Source organism: Osmia bicornis, chromosome 1 (assembly GCF_907164935.1).
Source record: "Osmia bicornis bicornis chromosome 1, iOsmBic2.1, whole genome shotgun sequence".
Classification (NCBI taxonomy): Eukaryota; Metazoa; Arthropoda; class Insecta; order Hymenoptera; family Megachilidae; genus Osmia; species Osmia bicornis.
The window spans coordinates 16,672,201-16,693,247 of record NC_060216.1 but is presented as its reverse complement, the minus strand read 5'-3'; the positions used below and the strand labels follow the sequence as shown (position 1 = coordinate 16,693,247).

Below are 21,047 nucleotides of genomic sequence, written 5' to 3'. Positions count from 1 at the left end.
GAACATTGTGTGCGTGGTACATACACCCGTGGTGCACATGCGTCTCCTATGATCTATGCGCCTCCATTTGGCCACGTACTCTCGTGTGTAGCCTTGTTCCACGTCGTGTACAGATCCGTCGGGGGTGTGTACATACATATCCATATGTGTGAGCGAATTATTGTTATCACCTTGGGCTTCTCTAAATTTTCAAGACGATGAAGAACACCTATGGAGGTTGCGGTTAGATACATTGATGTATGCACTTCGCGACGAAGAGGGAATACACGGGTGTTTAGCATTGTTGAAGTTGGCTAGCATAAAGTTTGCACTCGTGTGCGTGATTGCGTGCTCGCTTGCACCCCGACGACGAGACCCTTTGTACTTGGGATTCGATCAAGCTGCCTTTGCGCTAGCAGAGACACGAGCCAATCAATCCCCATCTGGTTCGTCTTCCCGAACGTGCGCTACATCCCCAGAATTTCGATGATCTTCGCCTGGAAACAGATTTATCTCGCCTGCTACCTTTCCACTTCTGCACCATCGATTCTATGGGGATCGGCTCACCCTGTGTTGTGTGTATTTCTATCTCGGCCCATAGTCTTGTTCCACTCCACTTCGATGCAACCAGATTTCGATGAGCGAACCACTCGTCAGGGTCACGGTTTCGGTTTCCAGGCCTTTTATCGCGGTTGATCCGGCGTGTCAGCGACCGATAGCCAGTCGTAAAAGTTAAATAGCTTTTTTTCCCAGTGAACTGTATTATCGATCTTATCTCAAAGGGAGCGTCGTTAATCTTGGAGGAGGCCAGATTGGGGTTACCAGTTGGGACGAAGGTTAAGGTCGGCCCATCAGATCGATGGAACACGGCGTTAACGGAAAATCGCCTAATTTTCACGACCCCTTCCCTTATCTTATCTTATTCCGTGATTGGACTGCCTGCTCTACAGATACACATAGGGTGTCCTTTAATTTATATGTCCTATTCCATTTTATAAATTCATATCCATAGATACAGTAGACTTTCTTTATATTGCCATACGAGCGATTTGACTTTCACGTGGATTTTTAAGCACCACCATAGCCTGTGAAAAAGATACACCCCATCGAACACACACACACGCCAAATGAAAACTAACAAATTTGGTTGACAAATTTTCCGAACGAGAGTCTATTGTAATATGTTAAATTACATATGGTGTCTGTGTCAAAGGTCACGCAGGTGTCTAATTGCGTGTGGTTGCGGTAAACCTGCAGGTCAGTGTGCGGTGACCCCACCCTTTCGACCGCGAAAAAGGAGAAACAACCGCACGAATTACCTCGTAAAATTCAACGGATTCATGTCCCTGTTGGGCAACATGGCTTCCGTTTGAAGGAACGACCGGATGTGCTGGGAATGAACATTTTGAAAGCTGAACGTTAGTAGTTGTAAAGAATCTAACATCCGTTAATTTAACCCACGGAACGAGCCGTGAATCAATCAATTAATTGTCTGCAAAGCTTCTGAAATTATTAAATCTATCGCTTTGTTGCCTGTACCCCTCCCAATCGAGCAGTTTGTTCAGGTAAATAACCTTACGATAGCTTTCGATTGTCCCGGGTCATACGCGGACCTTTCTACCGTCGAATCGTTGGAACGAAACGAGATACGCTAATCTTGTTACTTTGGGAACGATGTATATCTGTCAATCGTCGCAAAGGGACATCCTCTTTCTTTTTCTCTCTCTCTCTCTCTCTCTTTTTTTTCATTTTTTTGAACGTACAGCCTGTTCGTAGTCAAAGCAAAGCAAGAGTCACACCGTAAACGCTCGCCTGCTCGTCAGGAAAATCACATTAGTGATGTTTCGGTAATCGCTTTTATATCCAGCCTCGGTGACTGACAGCCATGGCACAATCAGTTTTTGCCGCGAAAAATTGGCTCGCCTCGCGGATCCGACTTTTGTACTTTCCGTCACAGTGATACCCAGTTCAAAGGGAGTGAAACTTGACCTCTGTGCTTTTTTTACATAAAAGACATAGCTTTTTTTTCCTTCTATATAGTTACAGTGCCAGACTGAAATTTGAATCAGGTAATTTGCGATAAAAAATGGAGGCAACCATCTACTCGGAAATGCACCCTTGTTTCTTCTTCTTTGGGGCTGGTTTTCAAAGGAAACAAAATGTTTAATTCAGCGGCGAAGTTGCTTCAAAGAGTGCATGAATATGTATATTTAACGCAACCTATACCCCTCGTCATTTCACACTTACGCTATGTGCTATTCTTTCACGATAACCGTTCGCCATTACATATTTCTTTTATACCGACCGAATTGACGGGTAATTGAAGCGCAGATGACGTGGCGACGAGTATCTGGCGTCGCTGAAATTACGTTAGCCAACTTCCGACTATCGCGTTTTTTTTACTCACTCCGGATTGACAGTGTCGAGGCAATTGAGTTTGGTATTGACAAAAAGATATAGCGATGGACATTGTCAGGTGTCAAGAATCTTGATATTTGATTATTCAATAAAATCAGAAATTACAATTTTTTACCGGTTTTTTGAAATATGGATTCGTCCGAAGAGTCGACGTAAAAATTTTGTCAAACTGGATCTTAGCAATTTTTTCTTCCATTATATTGAAACTTCAACATTAAAAAAATTATTAATCGTAAAAAATTACAGATGCAGCAAGCTTTGGTAAAAAGCATCTCTTTGTTTATAAATACATTTTGGAATGGATCGGTTTCTCTGAAAAACAAATTTCATTTTATTATCAGTCATTTTTCTAGTTTTATTTCGTTCGTTTGAAAACTCATGGAAAATACAATTTTTTACGTTTTTTTTACAATGGTTCGTTACAAAAGTGTTTTTAACAATGAAGGAAATCTTTTACTAATAATTATTGTAGCTTGAAATGTGAGCTTTGTGGAATAAAAATTGATGTAGGTTTATTCCGAGTGTTCTAAATGTGTTTTGAATACCCAAATGCGATTTTTCGAAAATTAATTTGAATTAAAATACTTTCGAAAAAAAAAAAATTTTCTACGTTTTCAAAATTTCACCAAAATTCCTGCAAACTCGAATTCTTAATAAAATAATGTTGTTTGCAAACATGAACGCGATACCTTGTAAAGCACAAGTTTTCTGTTTAAAAGAATTATTATACTCTGTGGTGGTAAATTAATAAAATGATTACGTTCCCCTGTATATTTTCTGGGATACAGGAAAGTAGTATAATAATTTAGTCCACGCACGCGCACGTGTACATACACACACGTATAACTTCTGTAAATTATAAGATCCCAAAATCCCCGAAATAATCGGAGGAAGCATCTACGAAGAAACCCTCGTAACTCGGAACTCAAGAGGTATAATAATTTCTAACTAGTATCCATAAACTTGCTTAAACAAAATTAACTTTTATTAATTGGACTAGAAATATCGTCAGATATAAGAGAAATAATATTCTTTTTAATATTTCAAATAATTCTGTCAATTTAAAACATTACATTCTACATACCTATAATATACAGAACATTTTACCCACAGTCGGACAAAATAATTTTAGCATAAATAATAAAAATGATATAACACTTGGTCTGGCAAGAACGCCATTGTAAACTCCACTTTTTACAGCAGCTCGTCCATCAAACTGACACGCGTAATTACCCTCAAGGAAGTCGTACATTACAGATTAATGGAAAACAGATGTTCCGCTGGTAGTACAAGACATCCAGATATGCTGAAGCTTATTATAATGATTCAGAGCAGCATTCCTTCGATTATTATACTAGTCGTCGTATTTGTATCCGGTGTGTAAGGCGGGTGTACTTTCAGGCCCATGTTGTTTTGTAGGGGTTCTGGCCCCTATGAACATGCATAGGCTATTTATCCAATTGTAAACTCAACTTAAGGTCTAATAAAATAATATTTTAAACGCCTCCAGGCCGAGTTTACATTGTAGAAGCAGCTGGGCCAGTGAGTCCTCGCAAAGTCCACCGAACCCTGGCTACCTGCGCAATGTAAATTTAACTTTAGATTGAATTTACACCGGGAAAGTAGTCTGGTTTAGTAGCCTCTGCTAAAACCTCGGGGTGAGGGAGATAATCTGGCTGGCAGGTTCCTTCCCTCTTCCTTGCTTCCAGATCCTGGACTGGCTACTTGTCCAATGTAAGCTCGACCTAATGCGACATCACGTTTATAAAGATATATATCATCTGGTTAAAAAAGATGTATATGGGTGACCCTTAGTTAGGTGACAGCCATTAGGCCAATGGGGAGGAGGAATTCGTCTGAGTAGCTGAATTAACTAAAGTAGCCGACACGAAAGGGTTTAGCCTTTCCTACTTTCTTGTTATTAACGCGTTAATTTTTGAATTTAAACTTATGATACTATCAATTTACCATGCGTAGGGAGAGAAAAAGGCGTTTCGTCTCGGGATCGTCTGGCAGACTCGCCAGTGGGGCTGACGATAGACGATCCCTATAACCCCGCTTTTCGAAACTGTTGGCGGGGGACCGCCATGCGCCAGCGAGAATAGACTCAATCCCGTTGCCACCTGGCGGTCGCCGACCCGAGCTAAGGGTGTCCGGGGAAACTCACCGCTTTCCACCTCCACTAAACGCCTACACATGATGCGACAATTTTCCACGAGCTACCATGTACGCGCCTCTATCTTCCGTGGTAATTGGTAAATGGAACACCCGGTATATCCGACAGGTGCGTATAGTGATTGCTGTCACGTACCCTCAACATAGAATCATGCAAAGCCAAGGTATCGTGATGATTATCAGTTTCCTAGACTCGGCAATAAAATCCACCGCGTAATGGCGCAGGGTTGATTATATCAAACCTTCGTGAAACACGCACTGACAGTGACACTGTCGTTATCTCGTTTACGACCCTCTTAATAATTCTTCCAAAAATGGACGCCGCGACTCACGGTTGCATTTATTCTAATTACGAAACGTGAAAGCGTCACGTAATATTGAGAGTGGTTCATGTTAAGCTCGAGTTTTCGTGTCACGTTATCGTTATTAGTTTGATAAGTAGCGACAATGACAGTCGTAATGATAATTAAGTGGAAACTCCTAACTAAATGAGAAAGTTTCGCTGTTCCAGTTGCGATTTGCCGTGTATAAAATGATGCAAAATTATTATTATTATTATTTTTATTTTTTTATTTTTTTATTTTTTTATATTTTTTATTACTCGAGAATAGAGATAGTGTGTTATAGAAAAGAGAAAAGAGAAAAGAGAAAAGAGAAAAGAGAAAAGCAGAGAAAAAGGTTGCTTTATCGATTTTTCAGCTGCAAAATCAAAATTATCCTTGATGATTTTTTTTTCTTTCTCTTAAATTCTCAAAGATTTTTCACGATTAAAGTCTAAAATATTTTATATATGTACAATATACCTACTGATAATTCACCATGAATATTTTGCATCGTTAAAAACATTTCATAAAGCTGGATCGCGTAATTTGATTATTACTCTGGAATTAATTTGTAAGAGGCGATAGATACGACCGGCAAGCTACGGGGTGATTATGTTAATTCGGAATGTTGTTTAATTATTTTCCACGCTCGATAACAGGATTATTTAGGGAATTTCTCCTCTCGTTCGACGAGGGACCATGAAAATTCACATCCAAGTTCAGAATAATTATTTGTCGTTTCAGCAACATTTTACAAAATGTTTCTTGAAATTTCAATTTACCATTCTCGTTCTATCGTTGCAGCTGCCCGTTCAATTTCTCAGATATATTTTTCGAATAAACGTGCCACGTTTTCCCATTACAGTTTCTCTGTAGAATTTTTCGAAAACCGATACTGGATCGATGCTTCGCGCTGGCCCGGCGTAATAACCAAGCCGGAAACAATAACGACCGTGAACTTATAAAACCGAGTGTGTTTTCCTCGAAACAACCGGTGTTTCACGGATAAATCGTTAACGGATCGTGATCGTGATCGCGATCGCGATCGATCAGCCACTTTTGACCCAGTTCTACACTGCAACAGCCCGGAAGTGTGAAAGGTGATTCCTGCTGGCGCCGTAAATCACCACCATATAAAACCGATTACATATAGAAAGTTCGCTAATGTGATTTTCTTGCCATCTGTTACGGTACACCATGCATTAGTCAATGACCATAAGCAGATGTGTGGTTCGACTATTTTATTTGTAGTGGAAAATAATTTTCTTTTTTAAATAATTTCTCCCGATGTAGTGTATAAACATTTGGTGTTTAGCGATTACAGTAGGATAAACCAATAAGTGAATAGTATGTTAGTAAAGCGTTGCATTGCGCATTTATGGTTCAGGCAATTATTCTCTTAGGGGATATTGTAGAAACGGTGCCGACAATGCATGAACATGGAGGTATCGACCGCATAATGATCATACTAGCATAATATTTATTATGATTCCTGTAACGTGAATATAATGTCGGTTAATTAGTACATAGTTGGTAGGTAGCAATTGATTAAGTTGATGCAAACATGGGTGTTGCTCTGAAATGTAATCACATCACTTGTATTATGGAATATACATATGTAGATACAGGATTGCTTAGGAGAATTATTAAGACTTTACGTATAAATTACTTATTTATAACTCATCACGTAATATGTTTCTTCTAATTTAATGTGTATTATATTAATTAAGCATTTTTCTTCACCTCTACTGTTAGAAATGTATTTTTGAAAAACACCTAATGGAATTCAATTATGGTAATGTTTTCGTGTATAGATTCTAGAGGGTAAAGAAGGTAATTACAGGGAAGAAATATTCTGTGGAGTAGAAAATACGTGGTACCGGTTCGTATTTACCCTCTTGTCGTGTCGTAGGTGGCCATTAATCATGGGGGTCAGAGTCGATCATTACCTCTGCAGGAGCAAGGGTTATCGCGTATTTGTAATTATAGCCTCCTAATATCTTCCTCATCAGGATAGTAATCATGATTACCGGAATGTCCCTAGTTGACCGAGATTGTCCTCAATTTCCGTCTTCTCATCTGTCACAGTAATGTACATATGTATATGTACACCCTTTTCACGGTGATGGATGTTCCTCTAAAAACGGACAAATCATTTCGCGCAAAACATTTACGTAGCGCATTTTAGCAAGCTTTAAGCTTTAGAACGAGGTACTTTAGGTACTTTCAAATTGGTGTCATCGTTTGTTATAACTGACGATCAAACGTTCTGTATTGCAAGTGGTGATGAAACGCTTATGTACCGCGTTTCAGCAAGCATCGTGGTTTAAAGTGACGTGCCACAAGTGCCATTTGATGGTACTTTTCTGTGAGGAAATGGCGTCAGACTATCAGAGACGTCTGATACGTAACATCCCAATACATTACTGTCTGTAGGATACGTGACTGGTCCCAGACACTTTGCGAGGCCATTAAAGACCCGTTCGAACTGATCACCGTTCTCCTCAAACAAATTACATCGATAAGCCACGCTAATCCGTGAATAGAGGAGACGGATAAAAGCGGAGGAGGGATTGCAAAAGCAAATCTCACGAGCCAGGAGAAAAACAGGAATTGGGTCGATCGAGCAAACTCTTTTGCCTGAATAATGGCGGTGCTCGAAGGGCCGTTTTAATGGAAGAATCAAGCTTCCTAAATCCCGTCGTTTAACATACCCCAACGACGATAATCAAATAGTAACGACGCGTAATTGTTGAGACTCCGGGTTGAGTACTCCACGCAGATTCGAATGAATGTTTAAACAGGAGCCTTCCTAGGAACATGGCCCGCACATTACACGGTACCATTCTTCCGGTACAGGCTGTTCAAATATTTATCGACACGCCATGGTTACTGTATTTTCGAGAAATATCCAAAGTTTAAAACGTCTATCTCGTCCTCGTTCCCTAATATATGTATACATATAATCTAATGCCAGATCACGAAGGAGGGGAAGCACCGAAAGGAAGTGACGTCAGAGATCAGCCCCTATAGGCAGTCGTGGCTTGTTCCTTGGGGAAGAAAAGTGGCTGAATCCTTTGCCTAACGATATATACATACCGTGGGGTGTTTACCCATCCCGATGTGTTTACGACGGGATTTCGGGGTGACTGGTGTCAGACAACGTCTTCTTCTTCCTTGACATACCTACGTACAATCTACGTACTCTGTATCGGAATAAAAAAGATTCCAACTTTCTATGGTACTGGAACATTTATCTCTTAACATTTTATCATAGATGATTTATCGGTCATTGTATTAAGATTCGATCGCCACCAGTCACACGGTTTCCCTTGGAACAATTAATTTTGATCAGGATCTAGCACGGTAGGTAGGTCGTTCATCCTTGTCAGCCAGTAATTAACGCAAGCGAAAGATCGTTATCTTCTTTGAAGTCGGCTATCTGAACCCTCCTTCTTTTCATTCTTGCATGCATACACAAACAACCCTCCCTTGGCGATCGACACTCGGGGTGCTTTTAGACACCCTCTTGTGCAACGTCTGCATCTACCCTCTTACATTTCTTCCGTGTCTTTATATCTTTTTTCTATTTGTCTCCTTTGTTCCACCCTATTTTAGCTGTCGCTTGTATACGACGCCATTTTGATTTTGTTAGAGAAGGAAATTGTGATTTTTATGGGATTGCATTGTCATGGTGTAAAATATTAATGATATAAATTGTAATTTAACACCCAGTAGGTATATTTACCATAGAAATTGAACCCTCTGAAATTTATCAATTAACTCTGACCTTCAATTTGCAAAGTATTAATTAATTTTGCAAACGTAACATTAAACGGGACAGTTATTTTATTAACACCCAGAAAGTAACCTCTTTGAAGGTTATTAATTAATATTCAAAATCTCCTTTGAAGAATCACTTCACACCGTGACCAGTAGGAACGTTTCAAAAGCCGTTAAACGTTTCCCATTTTTTTCACCCCTCGAGCGAGCAATTACCACCTGGTTCTGCAAAACCGATTGCGCGGACCATGGAGAAGTGCGGTGGGGGTGGTGTAATGCGTATAAATACAAACAGTCGTTCGTCCAGCTCCATAACGGATATGACAGTAGGGTTACCGTTTTTCCCATTACTCTACCCCTGTATCAGAATCCGGAAATTACCTGCCGTCGTATTATCATACAAGGGTCAAATCGAGCCCGGCCTCCACCCTATGTCATCCCTTCAGGGCCTCGTTTCACCCTATCCTTGTTTTTCTATCTTCGTCCATGCTCGACGTTCGCCAATCAATAGGCTACGTGGACTGCAGTCGGAATTTTCGCCGGGGATGAAACCACCCCTGAATGTATCCGCTTGCGGTTGATATATCTGCCCGAGAACGCGTGCGAGTAGCCTTTCCGAAGGGAGGAATTAATCTTAGAGATGCTTTGCTTAGCGAAAACATGCAGAACGCCCTGTGGTTAAGAGTGAATTTTGGGACAATGTTTCTTTCATCTTTTCGAGCGTTTTCAAAGGGGATGATTTTTGCAGAGGGTTAAATTTATAGTTTGAAATTTTTGCGAAAGTTGTATGTACGAAAACTCGGGTTACTGTTGCCGAATCACAACATTCTACGTCTTCGTAACGAATGAACGACACTACCGTCATTCGTTTTCCTCGAAGCGTTGATTGGTTCAAAATTAAATGGTGCAGTTCCAAAGTGCATTATCAACAATTCGCAAAACTTTCAGACTAAACTCACAATTAACTACGAACTCAAACGTGAAAAGTTTACGAGGAAGAAATACGAAGCGTTTTAATAAACAGATATTTCATAGTCCCGTTTGCTTACGCCTCATATCCATATCGCATGCTTATATTACATTAAACGATTTGCCTGCCAACCAGATAACTATGAAATGAAAACAGTTCCGAGATACTTTTTAAATGGATACTTCCTCCAATCTTGATATCTCGCCACAGAATGTTTAAACGGGGCATTGGTTTGCATGCAACCATATGCACCTTCTCACGATGATAATATATCAGTGTTGGTTGCATTCGTTGGTGCAACAAACATTGCATGTAGGCGCATCTAAAAGTCTCTAAATAAAAACTTGGCCATTTCATTTAAAAAGCCATTTGAAAAAAGTCATTTGCACAATCCAAATTTTCTGTTTTGGAAATGAAATGACGCAGGTGGGGGTTACACCCAGAATTTTAGAAATGGCCGGAACTGTCCATACCCTGTGGGGTGGACAGAAAAATCGATGGTTCTTGTAGATACACGATGGAGCCCGTATCTACTCGACAGCCAAGGATAAAGCTTCTTCAGAACGTATCCAACGACAGGTTAAAATATCTGTTCGTTTGCCGACCTCCAGTCCGTCTGTTTGCTCCCATATGGGTGTCCCATGGTGTAAGTACACAGAGTGAGTCACTTGGAAAATTTGACCCTTATTCACACCACTCAAAAGCTTAACCTTAGATTTATTTAAAATTCTTCTCTATCGTTAGTAAATATAAAATTGTCAAATTTTTTAAGTTTTCTCTGCTGCTCTGGTTGATGGACGAAGGAAACTGGTATTTCGCACCGGATGTACTTTTTTGCACGGACGCATGTTTGCGGTTTCGTTGATGGCTTGCTTTTTTCCCGTAATTGAGAGTTCTCGATGAATGCGGTCGGCCAATATTTTTGTGGGCCCGATGGAAGAACGCGAAGGCCGTAAATATGTATACCTGTCGGCATTCGTCTTCCAACCGTTGGATTGCTTTACAACTTGCTTGAAAACCTTCACCACGATTATGGTAGCTGCCACCCCTTTTCGTTCCTATGCTTCCAAATTTATTGCTTTTCAAGAATGTAAACCCGTATGTTTCTTTCTTTTCTTTTTTTGTATAAATGACGGTCATACGTGGCTGTAAATTCCTTTGTGAAAGCAAGATGGTGAAGAATTCATTTTCGAAAGTAAAAGGGTGAATGGGTGCTTTGTCAGATTATTATTAGAACTGATATCGAAATTTTAAATTTCAAATTGCAAGCTTTCTTCGTAGTAAATTCTAATTATTAAAAATAGAAATAATTGATTTTCGTATTTCCAAATTTGGTACCTTACATTATTACTATACAATAATGAATTTTAATTATTAAGAATAGAAATATCCTTCGTAATAAATAATTAACAAAAATTTATAATACATTGATGTGTAATTAAATACTTGTGTTTGCACCATCGGTAAATACAGTCGCTTCATACCATTACGGTTAAGCAGATTTAATCTTCTCATTAACTGGCCACAAACAAAACTTTCCAATTATTTTCCTCTACCTTCGTGTATGTAAGTACATACACACATGAAAATTATTTTTATATAATAATTTATTCTGTACAATTAAAGGGCAGGATATTAATTCAGAAGGAAATAATTAGAATTGAATCTTTCAAATGAAATAAGATTTTAAAAATTAATTTCCGTATATTTTATTTTTATAAGTATATCTTGTTTTTGAATTTTCTAAGAACACCAGTTATTCAATTATTTCTATTTCTTGGCATAATTTCTGAAATATTGTCCCATGTTTTGGTATTACTTTCAAACAATTTTTATACATATTTCCAAAATAAGAGTCTCCATGTTTCCAAAAATGGACACTTTTCACCGTATGAACGATTATACGTATCACAAGAGCCCACTGGAACGGACGTATGTATGTTGGACGAACGTTAATCCACGTGGAAACGGTGTTAATTATAGCGAAACGTACGCGACCGTGTGTACAATTAGCCGCTCGAACATTAGCAAATATCCGCTAATGCCTCTTGCCCGATACAAAGTAATCCGACGAGCTTGTAAGCGATTAAAAAATGGTAAACACGCTTGTACGGCTAAGCCGTTGAATGTTAAGTACATTGAAATTGTAGCAGAGAGGTAATTTTAACACACACGTACCTCAATGCGACTAAATTATTTTTTTTCCGTCAAATCATCAACTAAATAAACAATCCGTTATATACATTTTTTTATACATATCCTTAGCCATACAAAAATATTTTTAGATATTCCATATTCATCAAAATGGCGGAGATAAATATAATGGCTTCACAATAGATCCTCTCTTAAGAAGTATGTACTTCCCTTGAGGCAGCTATATCTCCGTCATTTTTCTAATTATAGAATATCCAAAAATATTGATGTATACTTTAAATTAAATTATATTAAAAGTGTATATAACAGAGTTCTTGTTAATTTTATTATTTCTCCCCCAAAAAATCATCAAGTTCACTTGGTATTTTCCAAGGGTACGTAATTATGGATTGCTATGTGGTTGGAAGCTGAACTTTCATATTGGTTTTTTCTACCACCTCGTATTAATGTTTTCACCTAGTTTAAACAACCTTTAATGGCGGCTCCTAACGCGAAGGATGTTTCACGAATGGGATGCTGAAGGAATGCGGGAGGAACGAGATAGATGGCCGGAGGGAAGGAACGTGTACAGTTGGTACTTTGACGAAAAGAGGCGGAGAAGGAGAGAGATTAAGCGTTTCCGGTGGATGTTTTAGCCTTGCTCGAAAGTGGACTGGAACGGTTAATGAAGCATAGCCGTGTAACGAGCTTGTTGTCAATTTTTGGCTAAGACATCTGTTGGATTTTTATTCACACTTATGGAAAATTAATTTCAAAATAATTCATGAATTTTATAACAATTATTGCATTTATGGACCTGGAAAATTATAAATGCAACACTAATTTTTCATTTTCTAAATTTTACACGGTTCCTTTAAAAATGATTATTATACAATTAGGTATTATTTTAAATCGAACATCTATCAGCTACATTTTCATCTGATCGTGAGTTAAGTTTGGAACGCAACGTAAAATGACCAGTCTGCTGATAGAAAGAACAGAATTGGTTAGCAGAATGAGGGGGTTGGAGCTATGTTCCGTTTTATACAGCCATAAACACAAATACTTATCAAAACACTCGGCCAGCCATAATCTATGGTGGTACGGTTTTCTGGAATCATGCCATAAGTTGCACACAATTCTCTCCTTCAATTTTCTTTCACCATTCCCCCCCCCCCCCCTCTGTTATTCTTACTTCTTTATCTTCTGCTCTATTTAACCGTGCATCCATCTTCCTCATTCTTTTTCCCTCGATTCTCTTAACATTTTTTATTATTTGCAATATATTATGATACAGAAATGGATAAAAAATAGTGGAATGTTTGGTTCGTTATAACGAGTGAAATTAATTGCTTCTTTTTCACAGCAATTTAGTATAGGTACACTGTTGTTTATAAAATAACGTTTGAATTTTTCATTTTTATCAATTTATTTGAAAATTATGATTTTTTGAAAATTATCATCCCTCTGCTTGAGTACTAAATGAGTGAATGTTAATTAAATTTTTAGAGAATCAGTCTTTCAGAAGAACGACAGACATATTCAGGTTAATTTAATTCGCATAAATGGAGAGTTACAAATTGATGCAATAATTTACAGACTATGAAATGAAATGTCTCGAGAGTGTCTCGACTACTCACAGAGTACAGTCATTTTAATTATGCAGAGATGAATAATATAATGAACGAAACGTGAGAAACAAAAATTTATTTCGTTGCTTATTTTATTAAACACACCTTACTATCAGGAAATCCTAGCGCCTCGTATCGATTATCCGCCACCGTTCATTTTCAAAGCTCATCGTCTCCGTTATTATCTCCTGAAATTAGTTTAAACGGAAAGAGGAAGAGTTAGGGTGGGCGTTAGCCGCGAGCGAGGGACATTAATTTATGACGAGCTCGTGTGAAATTAGCTGTCGATGAAAATTCAATGTCTCGACTAATTTCTGATACTGACGATGAGGGAAGGTATTCTTCATGAAGAAACGTAAAATCTCATCGTCAAAGATGGCTTTGATATTTCGTTATTCACGAATCTGAGGAGAAGTAAAGAAGAAAAATAAAAGAAAAGCCCAAGTGTGTGGAGACTTTCAAGCTCACGGGGTTTCAGACCCATAGACTGCGTCCTTTTGTAAATACGCCCACGTCCTTGGAGGGTGTGGGGCGAAAAGCGAATAGAAGCGGAATAAAGGAAAAGGACGTGTTGGGTCGGTCGACGAAGGGGTTCGTCTAGAAATCTGTATATAGGGTGTTAGAAAAATTAATACCTCAAAGTAAAAATTCTGCTTGATAAAATTTTCGAAAATTTTTCGCACTAAAATCTGTTGTAAACTGTAAACCCTCTGCTCTGGGTACATACATGTATACATATTTAGAAAACGTAGGCGTGAAGTGTTAAAACCGACGCCATGTAGACCGAAATTTTATTTTCCAAACACGACACCCTATACAATACCGTATATCTCTGGCTACGTACAAGTTATCGACACCATAACTCGAAGAACTTGGATGTCCTCGTCGTCCGTCTTCATGGTTGTTGGCCAGCCGCTTTTGCTTCCGTTCTTCTCTCCGGTATAATACTGGAATCTCGGCAACTTTTTTATTTATCTCCCTCGGAAAATTCTCTAGCCTGCCGTTTCCTGTTTCGCACCCTCGACCTCCGTACACTTCCTCTTCTGTCTCTTCTTCCTTTCACCGAGGCCCTCTTCCAGCAAACCCTCGTTTTGTTCTGTTTGCAGGGCTCACTTTTTTTTTTTTTTTCTTTTTTTATTCTCATTCTTGTTTCACCGGAGTCTTCTTCAGGGTGTCGTACGGATTCCGTCGACGAAAGCTAATTGTACTCGTTGCTTCTTGTCGTCGCAGCGAACTCAGCGTCGTTCCTTAGTTGCACAACTGGAAACTGGGTCTCTCTTAACTGGGTTGGAGTGTTCGTGTGAAAGCGAGCGGCTGCTTCGTCCGCGGACCGTGTGAGTGTCGTGAAACGATACACGCTGGCATATACCTATATACTTATTTAAGATCTTGTGTGCGTTTGCGAGGGAGGTAAAGTCTCGAAGGAGGAGGCGAGCTTACCGGTGAATTTAAGCTAACGTCTTCGACTGGAACGCCGCGTGAATTAATCGAGTTAATTGTTGTACATATACACTGCGCACCCTTCCACAGGCGTTTGCCGCTTCTTTCCGGTTAATTAGACCACTAGGGAAAGTTAAACGGCGTTTAATAGGAGGGTGACAGGTGTTGAAGAATCCTTAGCCTTGATAGTTTAATTTTCTTAATTATGCTTCTTTTGGATTAAAAATACTGTATCGGTGGAGTTTGAGTAAATTAATTTTTATATGACTGTCTGTAAAATAATTAAAAGATATTGATTTTTGGAGTGGAGAAAGTGGAATGAAGAAATAATTCCAAATCATAAGTTTAAATATTGAAAATGACTACATAAGCGTTCTTTTCAATACAATAAAGTTAACCCTTCATTGAAACAATGAAGCAATGAATCAACAAATTGGATATTCGTCACTCAGCAGCACTAACAATGAGCTGTGGATTGATCGATTTATTGTTTGTTCTACCAAAGAACCAGGCAACAATATGGATGAAATGTTGATGCAGCCATTTTTAGTAAACTTTAAATTCTAAAATGACACGAGACAAGTGCCATTTCGAGTAACTTTTCTGTCATGAAATCGTTCTCGAATTTGCACGTTCTAAAATTGCTCAATTTAATCTTACCTGTCGCCATTTGGTATTACATTAAAAATACTCCCAAATCTCCTATACCATCATTTTAATTAAACTTTAATCTTCAAATTGATATATAACAAGTGTCATTTAACGATACTTTTCTGTCATGAAATCATGTACAAAGATTCGCAATTTAATTTCTTTCCAGTCAATAACCGTTGACGTCAGGAAAGTCTATTAACAGACTTCCCGTTGGCAGAATGTTGAAAAAGGCAATTAAGCGAAGGAAATAGACATTGTAGAAAGGATCTGAAGAAAAAAAAAGAATTGAAAGTTACAGAGAGACTGGGAAAAGAACGTCGTAGTTGAGAGAGGGATGCAAGAGAATCTTTCGTCAAACGGGCGCGGTTGGTTCCTGGCCTTATATATGCCTCTCTCTGTCTCGCCATCTCGGAAAATCGATGTTCCGCGACCCGGAACGAAATTCCACGGGAGATTCCAGACGGAAGAGCGTTTTCGCGGAAATTCTCGCGAGTTAATCGCAAATAACGGTATGATGCTCGTTCAGCTATTTCTCTTGCCGACATCGCGGCATGCAACTAGATATCACGACAAAACACAGTTGCAAACTTTTATTTCAACGTCAAATCGAATTTACCCGTCTTACGAAGAAATCGATCAAAAAATCATCATTGACAAGTTAAATGCTACACGACCTACAAGTATTATATTGGGTTGATTCATAATTAATGCGGCTTTTTTTTTTTGCAACGCCGCGCCGCGTCGGGCGGTCGCTCCGCCCCCGAATTTCGATTGTTCGTTTCTGGAATATTTTGTAGAATATTCCGGAACGCAAAATGAGACAAAATGTGATGTAAATCAACTATAAAAAAAAGACAGACATAACAACAATATTCGTAAAAAAAGAGTACTTGTCCTGAAGAACTTTTCGTTTCGTTGGGATTGATTTACAAAATTGATCAACCCAGGTGTCTAGGAATGTTTGGGAATGCGGTAGTGTCCTTGAGAAAAGACAGTAGAAAAGGAAACGGTACTCTCTGCTTTAATTTCGACAAAGACAAAGTGGCCTTTTTACCGAGGCTAATTCTGTCCGAATGGGGTGAAGGCACTTCTGAGCAGAGTGCTTCTTTGGATTATTAATTTCACATTTTCGACAGAGAACACTGTGAACCTCGCGATCGTTTGTTTTCTTCCTTATTCCTGTATTTAACAAATTAAAATGTTAAATGAAAATTAAATGACGTCAAATTTTACAGGCATCAAAATCGGTGATCGTTCATTACAACCGGCAACCGGCCATTTTGTATTATAAATGATAATGAAACGTTTCTGTAGCGCGTTCCTGTAAGCTTGAAGCTTTAAATTGATGGTATCATTCTGTAATACTTTTAAGTCATAAATTATACTGCAAGGAAGAAGAAAAAAATCCATTGAAGATGCAAAATTGTAGCAATAACTTTGTTAGGTCAGATTTCTAAGGAAGAAAATCTCCGTACTATCTATCGTCACCTAAATCTTACACGTGTCGCAGCTCCCGCTTGACATTCCGCCCCTTTCTGGCCCATTTCTCTTCTAGTCTGACAGAGAATCAAGCGTTTCTCTCTCGATCGTGACGCGGCTGAAATAATTTAAACTTTCGATAAACCACTTCTGTAACTGAGCGAGCACCGTACTGCAGGCCTCTTTCTCTTGGTTTCGGAATCCAATAAGAGTCGCGGTCTCTCGTAGAGAGATAGAGTGAGAGAGAGAGAGAGAAACTCTGGAAATGAATTTCCGTCTGGTGCAGTCCCATCGTCGCGTGTTTAAGCGAAATACAAAATTAATAGCCGACTAAAGGTTAACCCCCGTGTGTCGTTGTTGCCTTTGCTCCTTTCTGTTTGCATTCTCTGCTGGTTAGAGAAAAGGTTTCCAAGTAGCAGTAACTTGGGAGAAAATAAATTTCAATCAATTGATGTCCACCATTTCTCCTCTCGGAGACCTTCGGAACCCCAAAGGATTATTTGAGACCCTGATGTTTCTAATCCCATCCAGACCCGCATCCACTTTACAAGGACGATGGAGGCGGAGGACCAGGTCTGAACGAGGAGACGCCAATAAATCAGAGTTTAATGACGGCGTCCGCCATTGCAACGAGAAATTCCAGCGGCAGACTGATAACGCGATAAAATTAATAGAAGTCAGCCCTGCGCGCTGATATCGCGTTGTATAATAGCGGGTCGGCTATGAGTTATGGTCCCTGATAGACAGTTTATGCACGCATACGAATCCTTAATAAGCGCTTGATAAGGCTAATAAATCATTCTCGTAATTGCCGCGATCTACTTACGTGCCGATTTGACGTGAAAAGAACGGTAAGTGGTGGGTCGTCTAGACCTCGGCAGCGGGTGTAAACAATAAACTCTGTCCCATGGGTTTCGGCCAATTATGTGCTGTGTTTGATCGTCAGAATTATTGACGTTCGATGCGAGTAACGGCGCGGCGCGGCGCGGCGTCGGGAAATTGAATTTTCCCGCTTTGACGAATCCGCGTCGCGGCAGAAGGGAAGAGACACCGGTTGTCCGCGGAAATTCTCTTGGAGGTTTTTGCGTGACGGGACAAAGAGAGAGGCAGCCCCGCTGGCTAGGCGGCTGCATCAGACTCGTCAGACATTTAATTGATCATTTTCTGGCCGTTGAATGACGTGGAAATTGTGCTCTCTCTGTTGCGCCGTTCCCTTGTGCCTTGTCCGCCTCGTTATTGCCCCAGGAATATCGTTATAGGGGGTATACCCCCTTGGAACGCGGTCGACTAATGCGATCTTGATCGTTCGTCGCTTTGAACAGAAACACGTTTGTCCGATCACCGTAGAATACTCGATACTCGTAGAATTTGCCTGCTTTTACCCTTTGGACACCGGCAAATAGACGAACGAGTGTTTGTTTAATCGATTCAACCGAACGCACGCTATCGATGAGATCTACAGATAGGTTCAGAAATAGGGTGCAGCTATCATTTTGCGATTTGGGTCTTCAGATTTTCTCATGGTCGACAATCGAGAGTTGAGGATGTAACTCCTTCATTTTTCCTCCTTGTTAATTTGTCTATATGTATTCCGTATATGTACATACTTCTTTTTGGGACACCGTGTACGTAGAATTGCACAAGCGAATCGTCAGCGCTGGAAATTGTGGCCGGGAAAGTGGTGTCAAAGCGTGTAACGTTCAAGATTATCATTCCTATTAGATCTGTATGGAAATTCGACTGGTTTTATCAGTTGGAATTGAAATTGAAACGGCGAATGATTTTATCCTGCTGATACTCATCGTTATTGTTCGAATTCTGGTAGCATTTACCGCTGCGGAGTGAAATATGTACCTATATTTTATTGCAAACCAGCATTGAAATGTTCGTAAATAAATAATTAATCTTCGGAAAAATATTATCGTGATATAGGTATATTGCAATGGCAGAGGTGAAAATACACGATAGGCGCTCGCTAATTTCCTGTCGTGTTCGCGTCGTGTTCGTCTCGTTGCTGGATCTTCCTCAAAGAAACGAGAAGAATTATATTTTGAGAAGGCACTCTCGATAAATAACAGTTGCTCGAAGAGGATAGTAAATCACGTTACTTTCCCGAAATCGTTCCACATTATCCAGAGAGAATCAATTAACACGAGGCTGGAGAGCATCCGTTTCGATGCATTCGTCGGCTCGTTCAATCGCAGCAATCCCGTAATCGATATTTACACGGCCGTCGCTCGAATTGCGAATCCAATATTGCCAACGTGTCGCTGGAAATTTCAACGAATAAAGTGACCAGTGTCAGCTCCTACCCCCTCGCGACAGGTACACAAGCCTACGAGCGAATGCCCTTTCAAGAAGAAATAGTTGTACTGATTTGCAAGGCCAGTTTCGTCGTAGTAACAGCAAAACTGGATGGCTGAAATAATTGCAACATCAGCTGACGTTTGCTGTAAATTCCAGACTTTGGTCGCCATCTGTCACCTAAACTCGGCGCCATACGGTCCGTTGATTTCTTACTGGCTCTGGCTGAAAGTTTTCTCCATTTCCGGTTGAAAAGTATCATCAACAAATAATTACAAGCCTTACTTCATTGGAGGAAGGAAAGTTTGAGGGTGTACTTATCAGGTGTAGAGAAGCTATGCAATAACGATATTTCACGCGAGTCTACCTTCCAAGCCAAAATGGACGAGAACGACGTCTTTCGAGCGCCTGGCCGCGCCGCGCCGCGCCGCGCCGGCGGCGGCGAAAGAACTTTTCAATTTTGTAAATTAAAGATACCCAGCCTTTGGTTCGAACTCGGCCAGCATTGATCGATCGACGTCGCCCGAAGCTTTATCTACAAAGTGCTATTTCGAAATTAGAAGACTCTGTAAAAATCAATACATTTTGGGACAGGTGTATTCTTTCCCCATCTACATACATATGTATACATATGTATATGTTAACGCAAAGCCGAGGAAAGTATTTCACCCCGGGGACATTTCCCTACCGCAGACCTATCCCCGACAAGATTGAAGTCAGCGCCATTGTAACAATTTTCCGGTTGCTGATCGTGAAACAAATAAAAACTGGTGTTTCAAGGGTGGATCGATGAAAACTGGATGTGTTACGCATGGGTTGCGGCTCGACGGAACGGAAATGGTCGTGCTGCAAAAGAAGAAGAATCACCGTTCCGGTGATTTTCGTATCCGGCGCGTAAAGAGGCAACGGGATACAAATTCCTTCCATTTAGAGTTTCAAATTAGATTTTTCCTTGGCAATCTCAGACCGAGCTTACACTCAAAGCCCTCTCTTTGATCAGAATGTCTGATCGATTTGGCATGGAACGTCCCACTTTGCTCTGGCCCCGACGCGACGTTGCTCAATTTACGTCACACCGGAAGTATGCTTCTTTCGGAAGGAGCAGGAACGTTGTCTAGACTTTATTAGACTCTGTAATGAATCTTCTTAGAATGGACGTCCGAGTGGATCATAAAAAGCGAATTACATCCAGGAGCTCGTTGCTGCCGTTACAGGTGTCGTTGCAAAAGACGAGGCCAGCATTTGAATGAGGGAGTTTTCTTGAAACGAGAGCAACAGGGGGTGTGCCACTTCCATTTCGAGCAACTCGATCCCCATCCCCATCCCTTCTATGATATTTCTTATGAGAAACACGCTTTAAATATATTCTGTAGGTATGTACGTAAAAAGAATTTAATTATTCAAAAATAACCCCATCCATCATTTTACATATGTCTTTCCAAGTTCTAACAACCTGATATGTCTTTACTTCTGATTCTAGAGAGACATGGTTGGTCCTATTGTTATATACAGTTAGCAGGACGTATCTGACGGTCGCATGTTTCACAACATTATCTTTTGAATTGTCGACATTCGGGTCAGACACGACGGCCTCGAATTCCCTTGCCATCGTCCACGAAACTTGTTGCTCCGACCTGAATTCTGACGAACGCTTTGCAATTTTGACGTTTCGTGAATACCTATCGACCATTTTTGTGAATACACGAAGATTTCATTATTTTAAACATGATATTGAAAAATAGAAATAAAATTGATTAA

The 21,047-nt window shown here is 39.8% G+C and overlaps 1 protein-coding gene across 2 annotated transcripts in view; it reads left to right on the top strand.

Annotated features, from left to right (window-relative positions):
• LOC114871879 (leucine-rich repeat-containing protein 4C-like) overlaps positions 1–21,047 on the top strand; it is a 114,621-nt gene that overhangs the window by 34,987 nt on the left and 58,587 nt on the right. The gene's annotated exons all lie outside the window — the stretch shown is intronic.